Source organism: Peromyscus leucopus, chromosome 6, assembly GCF_004664715.2.
Source record: "Peromyscus leucopus breed LL Stock chromosome 6, UCI_PerLeu_2.1, whole genome shotgun sequence".
NCBI lineage: Eukaryota > Metazoa > Chordata > Mammalia > Rodentia > Cricetidae > Peromyscus > Peromyscus leucopus.
This window is the reverse complement of record NC_051068.1, coordinates 23,017,982-23,027,450: the sequence shown is the minus strand read 5'-3', so window position 1 is coordinate 23,027,450 and position 9,469 is coordinate 23,017,982.

Here is a 9,469-nt window from a genome sequence, read left to right as displayed (position 1 = left end):
CTATTTACCACAACCTGCTACTGCTCACAAAGCATAATAATGCAGAAATGTTAGAAACATAACACAGTGTGCCTGATGGGATGTGGAGGAAGGTGTGAGCTTATACTAATATATATATATGTGTGTGTGTGTGTGTGTGTGTGTGTGTGTGTGTGTGTGTGTGTGTTATCTCTACGTGTTCCAGCTATGATCACCATTGTCTTACTATCATTATGGTTTTTCTGTATGTATGCAGATCCTACTGTGTGTTCATTCCAAGAAAATGTCTGTAATCTTGAGTTCCAGGAACAGAGAGCCCATATCTATAAGCTTATTTTTGTTTAAACCTCAGATTAATAGAAGGATGGTGGTAAGAGAGTACAAGATGGGGAAGGGGAGGAGGAGAAAGGGAGAGGAGAGGAGCATGTTCCATTAAAATCTGGTAAAAGCATTCCTTAGGTAAGGAAATGTGTAGGTCAGTACATAGCCTTGAAAGGCTGTAAAAATAGTTTCTTTTGTATGAACAGAACATACTGTGGGTTACCTAAAACTCCTTAACATAAGAATACACTCAAGTTTCCACTGGAAGCCTTGTGGAGAAATGCTAACAATAGTCATGGAACCTGGGGGAAAGGAGGGAATAGAAAGAATAGACAGAATACACAGCAAAATTGTAGAAAATTGAAGAAGAAGAATGGCTGCTGATGGTGGTGGTCTGGCCTCATTTGAAAACAGGGATAGTTAACAATAAACTGTCTCTCCACTGTGCTCTGATAAAACATGAAACCTCTTTCCAGAATGACCTTTACCTTCATAAAATTCTATTCACATGAATGTCTTCTGTTAATTTGAAGGTGAAATGATGGCATGGATGCTGTATTACCCATTTGGATTAACACAGAATAGAAATGGAAATGGAAAAGATTATAAATGAAAAAGACCAATGGAGAATTTATCAGATTCAACAAATTGGAAATGAGCTGATTAGAAGAAATGGATTCTGTCTGAAATTCTTTGGAAATATTGTTTCAGCAAACCATAGGTGAAGGTGATTACACAGTAGAATGACCCCCAACGACCAAAGAGCTTGTGAACACAGGAGCAGCTGAAATGTGGAGTGTGAATACAAAATGTGGCTGTGAAGAATGGCTCCTCTATCCTGTGTACTAGAGGCTATGGTCACAATCCTTAGGGTAGGAGAGATAAGGTCAAGTTGAGTAGAAGTGGGTCCAGGTGTCTACAGATCTCTGGACAGAACAGATCCTGGTTTTCATGTTTTACAACTTGTGGTTTTCCTAATATTTCAGTGTTAATGAGGGACTCTGTACTTGAATATAGGGTATATAAATGTTTTCAGAAGTTTAAATACCATTGCTAACAGCCCCTAAACACTAGGTGAATCAAACACGAAAGTATTTATAGCCTGTGATAATTATGTATAATTTTTAAAAGAAGCAGAATGCAGTGGGAAAGTGAGAAGACTCTATGGCTGGTGTCCAGTGGAACTTGGCTTAATCAGTTTTTAATTCACAACAAATTCCATTTTCTCATCCCAGTCCATAAGATGCAGCCTCAGAAGCCTATGACCCCATCTGATATAACATTCTGTAGCATCCCGGTGAATAAAGTTCTGTTGTATTTTCTGATGCTCTTCTGAATAGAGTACAACATTTCTGGATGAAACGGATGTTCATTGCTTTTTTTTTTTCTTTGCATACATGTAGGCTGTGGATCCCAACCTTACTTACAACCCTCAGTGATTAAGTTCTAGACATCAGAGTAAGACTAAGACTAAAGCTCATCACTTCTAGGTCTCCGCTAGAGGTATCCAATCTTTTGACTTCTCTGGGCCACAGTGGAGGGTGAATTATATGGAACATCTTGTCCCTTCTTGTGTGGTGTTAACAGGCCAATATATATCCTTCAGAGCTGATCGTGGCATAATCTGCCCCAGTGGGTCTGTGAATAATTGTGCAGAGAGAAGCAACTCAATGTCCTCGAACAGAACATAATTTTTGTATATTTCTTCTTGAAACCAGGTCTTAACGTACAGCCTAAGATGGCCTTGAATTCAGGGTTCTCCTGCCTCTGCCTCTCAAGTGCTGGCATTATAGATGTGCCACAATGCTTAGCTATGTCCCTAAATTACTGAGCCATTAAGTCACTGAAGTTCAGCTGTTGTAGCAACCGGAATTACATTAATTGCTAAAAAATGTGTGAGCCCACTTGCCTACTTTTTTCTCTTCCTTAGCATTTATTAAAATGTCAGAGGTGTTTATTAATGGCATTAATTAATTTTTCAGAGTAACAGTGAGGTCAACAAAATCGGTATTTGTTTATACTAACATGGAAACAAAATCCTATTCCAGTTAGTATCCATAAAGAAACTAATTAACTTATCAAATACATTTTCTAATAAGAGATTTTGAGAAGAGACAGTATTGGAGATTGATCCTGGGACCTCATACATCCTCGGCAAGTACTCTGCCACTGAGCTATGTCTTTTATGTGGTACTACTGTGATGCTATGGTAGAGCTGAGAATTAGTCTTTCAAAGAAGTTTTCAGCTTTATACTCTAGCCAATAATTTACTGTTCTACCAAGTATCTTGAAGAAAGTTGAACACAGAGCCTCTGTGTTTCAATGGTTGTGAAAATTAAGCAACTTAACAACTAAAAGCAAATCCCACCATTTATTTTGCACAACTGTGGATATGTGGAAGAACAAATCCCCCATGATGAATATTTCAAAGGAGTCACAAGCTCAATGTTGGAATTTTTCAGCCAGTTGTCATTCTCAATCATTAATTACCACTTAATTATTCTCAAACTCCCTCTCTTTTCCCTACCTTTTTTAAGGAGGAGGGTGTTTTGCCTGTATGTATGTCTATACAGTGCCTGCATGCCTTTTGCCCATGAAAGCCAGAAGAGGGCATCAGATCCCCTGGAACTAGAGTTATAGACAGTTATGAGCCATCACCTGGATGCTAGGAATCGAACCCAGGTCCTCTGGAAGAGCAAGCAGTGCTCTTAACCACTGACCTATCTCTCCACTCCATCAAACTCCCTTTCATTTGTAATAACTCACTCTTCTTTAACAAGTACTATACTCTGTGCACGTATATAGATTTTATTTTGTCTGCTTTCCATAAATTACCTATAAGATGATAGGTGATCTTTTGAACATTTCTCTAACAGGACAACTCTAAGCTTCTTAAGAGACACCCTGAGCAACATAAGATTCTGCAAGCTTTTTTTTTCCTCCTAGAGACTTAGGAGAAAGAAAAGCAGCTAAAATTTTAGATAGAGCTTATCCAAACGAACCTGAAACAATATATTGTAGAATATTCAAAACCACAAGTGTGAAATGTGCAAAATACTGCATAGAAAGTAGCCTATTGATAAGGTAGTTATTAAAACCCATTTAATGTCAGAAAAGCTTTATTCCAATGAGTTTTTTTTAATGTTATCTTATTCTTCCCTTGTCTGGTCTCATAAAGGCAGACACAAAATCAATGAAGATGTGAAACGATGAAGCTGGTAAGTATGGTTTCTAGCTGCAGTTCTCGATGATGCGTCTGAAGCAGCAATTAAGCTCTCCTTACACAGAGAGGTTAGAAGTGCTGAAGGGGGTAATGAAGTATGAACTTTCACCTATCCATTTATCTCCAGTGCACAGTGATCATCAAGTAACTGGGCTTCCTTCTCTTGATTTAATGGGAAAATGTATGTTATCATTTCTTTCTGTGCCCAAACACAAGCAAAATGACATCTAAATGGCATGGTGTTTACGGGGGTGCGCAGGTGATCTCACCTCGAGCTCAGTTGAAACAGATCGTTTCATCTTTTTACCAGAGAAATACAGTTAAACACACTTAGCTTAGAGAGCCTAGCAATAATGCCTGCCTAATAAAAACAATCTCTTAGTGTCTTCAACAGACCCTGATAACAAAGTGTGAAATGGCTGAGGAGAAATAGCCCAATGAGTGTCTTCTACTTGATGGTGATTGATCCAGGCTCATAATGACATGAAAGCTTTTTTAGAGCCAAGGCAATTTTTGCCCACATCCTTTACCAGGAGGAACTATAATGAATTGTGTTAGTTGCTAGCATTTATTGAAAATTTCATCTTAGAATGTTGGCCAAATATCATTTTATCAGAATGAAATGTCACTGAAGACCCTCCTGTTAATGCATAGAATCCCTCTCCATCACTGCTCTGTGATTAGTTTGGGTCTGCCTCTTATTGTTACAGAGAAATAAAAGAGATTTTAACCCCCAATTGATTAAGCATTTTATGTGCATTATCTCATTTCTTCCCTTATCAGAAACTCAATTACTTAAATCCTATATAACTTTCAATGTATATACATAAATCTACTAAAAAAAAAATACTATTGAAACCTCATGGTGATTCCAACACTTGTAAAACTTTGAAGACATTTAGATCACCTGCAACCTGAAAATACTTTAGATCAGTTATTTAGATGATTCTGGTTCTTCAAAATAGGAAAGGAATAAGCTTGACTTCTTTTGAAATGTAAATGAATACTGAAATTATTTAGTACATAGAGCAATGTGTTTTTATTTCTTTTTGTAAGGTCATACTGAATGGATTCTCTGGCCTATTATATAGAGATGATGTGCTACATCCCACTTTTATATTATTCCATGTCATCAGACATAATCACTTCCCTTAACTTGATGAATCTGATAGAATCACTGCCACACTATATTTGGCTGAAAGATCTGTTTATATGCATCTGATTTGTAATTTTGCAGCTAAGTAAAAAGATAGACCCATCTGCTGTCTATCATCCCACCTTTTATATGAAAGCCTGCAGAATGACGTGGAGAACACATTTAAAAAAAAAAACTCACAGGCTGCATCGTTTTCTCTTATTAGCCTGAGTTTTCAACAGTTTTGATAAAATATTCTCTCCACTGAGCTCATAAAAAACACTAATTCTCATTTCCAACACCAGAATATGTAAGGTAACTTCTACATTCAGATGCAAAGCAGGTTGCCAGCTTTTAAATGGGGTCATAGTACAAGAAACATTAAGACTTCAGTGTGTAACATGTAAAATTGCTTGTCTCGTTATCTGGGACTCCATTTTTCAATAAGGCAGAGCAAAAGAAGCATAATCTTCATATAAAGCACAAATAATGTGTCAGAATGTTTCATCTTCCAATGCAGTGGCCCAGGCTATCATAATCAGGATGTCATGGTGAAAATTCTTGCAAGATTGCATTAGAAGGGACATATTTATCCAAATCAAAACTGTCATTTGTTTTTAAACCATCCCATTCTACTTTCACCTAAAACGGATGATTTGGAATAAATTAAGTGCTAGCAAAAACTTTGCTTTCTGGATATCCTAATCAATGACAGTATCTTTTTCTTACTAGTTTAAGCTTAAAAACTAAGGGTTTCAGAAATGTAGAAAACAAAAAATACATGTGCTCTGTGTAAAATGATTGAGATAAGACTAAAATCTAAAGTTTTCTGTGGTTGGTGTAACCATGCTAGGCCAAGTAAATACAAGTCATGGATCCTTTCAGTTCATTATCTAATACCCTTATTGGTTGTTCTTTTATTCACTAGTGCAAGTATGTTTATGATTACTATGATAAGGAAATGTATAATTTTTCACATATATGTACATTATATCAGTGTCTAGATCCATGAATAGTTGTGTCTTAAACTATGCAAGCCAAGCCTTAGAGTGTAACATTTGAAAATAAAACCTTAACACATTCTACTCAGTGCTTCTACTCAACATCAACAACTCCCCTTTATACCATCACTGAGTCCTGGGAGTGAAGATTTACAGTTCAATCCTATAGCTGAGAGCATGTTTTGGGAAAATAAATGCCTCTCTGCTGTGAATAAGGTATTTACTCATACTGTGACTTGAGGGAATTGCTACCTTGAGATCTCTACAGGATATTTCTGACAAAAAAAGAGGGGGATAGTATGCACTAACAATAACCTCATCTTACCCAAAATGTGATTCTGTCCCTGCAAATAGTAAATTCCAAGATTTAATATTGTGTAAACACACTCTTCAATGTATTAAACAACTCTTATTATGTGGATTTCCCAGAGGAATTAAGCACTATGAAAGTAATATCCCCCAATATACATAAACACGTACACACAAAAGCAGTGTCTGTCCTGGAAGGAAGACACACAGATCCACAGGTACATGCAGAAGAAAATGGATATTTTTGTAAAGCCTCATTGTAAATTAGGAGCATTAACCTAGAGCTCCAAAGTATCTCTGTACAATTTGGGCAAATGTTTCTCTGCCTGTAGATGTGTATTTTTAATAGCAACCGTGCAGCCTACTTGTCTATTCTGAAAGTTCATTACCATTCTCTTCTCTTCCCTATTTAGAGTATCGTTATTTCTCATACTTTTAATTTTGGTATTTCTTAGCACCTATGAAGGGTAGCAGGTGGTCTCTTTTGGAGCTGAATTCTTCTGTTCACATGCCAACTAAATTCAAAGATCTGTCTTCTCTCCTCTGCAGCCCCTTTCTAAGGGAAGCTGCTCTCAGTGGTGGGAGATTATTTGATGTCTCTTTCTATTTGGTCCTGTAATAAGGATCCTACACGTGAGAAGATACCCTGATGGCCAGCTCATGCCACATAGACTATTAACACCTGATGGGGACCTTTATTGAATTCAGGAGTCTGCATCTGAAGACCAGTACATGACTGGTATTATCTGCTTAAGTTTTCTACGTTGTCTTATATAGTAAGACTGGAGACTAGGCTTTACATGTTATCAGTATGCTATTACAAGAATGTAGTTAGTGTATCCTTGATCTCTCTCTTGCAAGAAGGGGAGATCTCCACTGTAAGCTCTCTGACTCCCACATAGTTGAAGCAGTAAACTTCTGAATTGTTTTGTTTTTGCTTAAACAGTGGGCATATTGTTCTAATGGGGTCTATAATATAAGACAAACATTACAACTTAAGTTCCTAATTCAAAAACTGCCTCATTACTCTCATTTCTGGTAATATCTGAATTCTCACTCATAGTGGATTAAATACATTTCACAAACTACATTTCATGCCTTTGCACTTTTATTCTGTATGAAAATAATCAACTTTTCCATTCATTATTGCCCCCAGATATTTTAAGAAATAATTATGGTATCACTAGAGCCTAACGCCCTAGGAAAAGTCATAGGTCATAGCAGCAGCAAGGCCACAGCCAGTCCATAATCAATGCTTTGCAAAGCAGTAAAAGTCTGCATCTCCATTAGGCTTTGGGTAGCAGCTAATACCTTCATACACTAAATGAATGTGTTATTTCCTCAGCTGCAGGTAGCCTTGAGCTCAGCAAGCTAAAGGTGGACTGTATACCACATTCCAGCTCAACAAGATGGCCATGCACTGAACACAACTGCATAGGTCTATGGACTGGCCAATGAGGAAAACTCAGAAATAAATACTGTAATGTAAGTACATTCACCTTTACAGATAGCTGAAGTTAACTGGGAAGATGTATAACTGCCTAAATCAATACCTACTTTGGGAATGCTTCCCATGAGTTGAGTGACACAGTAGATGAGGTTTATGAATCTCTACCAGTGTACATCTGAATGTATATATGTATGTGTGTGCATAAAACAAAGGGGTGTGGTATGCAGACAGATGGTATAGATATAGATGATAGCTACTCATATGAAATATGGATATAGATATAATCAGAGAGATAGATTGGATCTATAGACAAAGATAACAGATATACAGATATAGGATACAGTTATGATGGGGAAGTTCTATGAATCTCAGTTATGGAAAATCCCAGGATAGAATATTGCTGAGTAAAGATCAGTCTATGTGTGTATCTGTATATATTTCAATCACAGGGAAGATCAGGGATCATATAGGCACATATATACTGTACTACACACTTGCACACATACATATATGTACATAAAAACTTGTGACCTAGAAAAACATCTCAATGCATAGTTTTGTTCATTTCACATGGCATTATTTTTTATATAAAAGCCTTCATTTCATGGAAATTAGAGTGAAAAAAATTTCCTTTCTTGGTTCTCAAAAATTGGAGAACCAATTAACAACACCAGCATTTGTCATGTTGGTAGCATAATAGAATTTCGGTGTGAGTCAGTCATGTGGAGTGGCATGTGGTAAAGACTTAGCTCTCTGCAATCAATAGCTTTTATATTCCACGAAATATTTCTAAACAAAAAGAAATATTACGTGGAATATAAAAGCTATTGATTACAAGCAGAAAATACACTCACCAATTACTGCTTTAAAAATAAGAATAAAAAGGGCTTTGCAGCTGAAGTGGTTACAGCTGGCAGTGGAGAGTAAACCCCAGCACTGGTGTTCAAAGCAAATCAGAGAGGTTCCAGAGTCTTCTTAAACAAATGTCTGCATGTTTACTTTTTCTTTCAGGTTAAAAATCCATGGTAGCGTTTCAGAAAAAAATAAATAGGGAGACCCAGGCAGCGATGCCTGCAGAGAGACTGGCGGTCTACAGAGACTGCTATGTAATCAGTGAAGGCAGTTGGTGGCTTTTTACAGCTTCAGTTGCACGTTTTCAGAGTTTGAATTCTTCAGCCCATGGATCCTGCCCACAGCTCATAAGAATGCCAAGGATGCAGGAAATCTGCTCCGGTAAACAATTACTAAACACTGCAGTTGATCTCGGCCACCTTTCAGGTTTATACTCAAAGGAGCACATGCAAGTACACGCTCCTGGATTAATAGAGTGGTCTATTTACACACCTGCAGTCGCCCACCATCTTTGCGATCTATAATCAGCCCACAATGAGGAACCTCACCCCTTCCTGCCCTTCTCTTTGGGAGAGAAAAAAGACCCCCTCGCAGAGGCCATGCCCACCTCAATGATTGCCTTTCCAAGCCTCAAACAATCCATTTCTCTCTGTTGGTGATCCTTTTAAATGTTGTATACTTTCGGCAATGCCATTAACAACTCCCCAGAGAGCAAGCCACGCAGAAGAGAAGGGCAAGGCTGCCCTGAGAAAGATGAGAATAAATAATGTGAAGTCACTACTAGCCCACCTGGGGCTAAGCCATGACTAATTTCTAACTAACAAACAGTGCTTTCACACTCCACTGTTTGTCACATGGCATTTCAGCCCAGAGCATTCTCTCACTACTCATTTTCTCCCTGGCACAAACTAATTGCTGCATGCAGCAGCCAGGCTCTGGGGACTCAAAGGGCATGAAGCTATGGCAGCCTAACTGGTAAGACTAAATAAATATTAAAAAAAAAACTACCTCATATGAAATTCCCAGCATTACCCAAAGACACATTTGAGGCAGTAGCATGTGACTCCACCACACGCTTTCCTATCTACCTCATGGTAACTAAGCGTTTTTACACGAGATGTCCTTACTTACCATCTGGCTTCCTGACAGGCTTTGGGTTTTAAATCAAACTTCAAGCAGGAGAAGTTATAAATATCAAT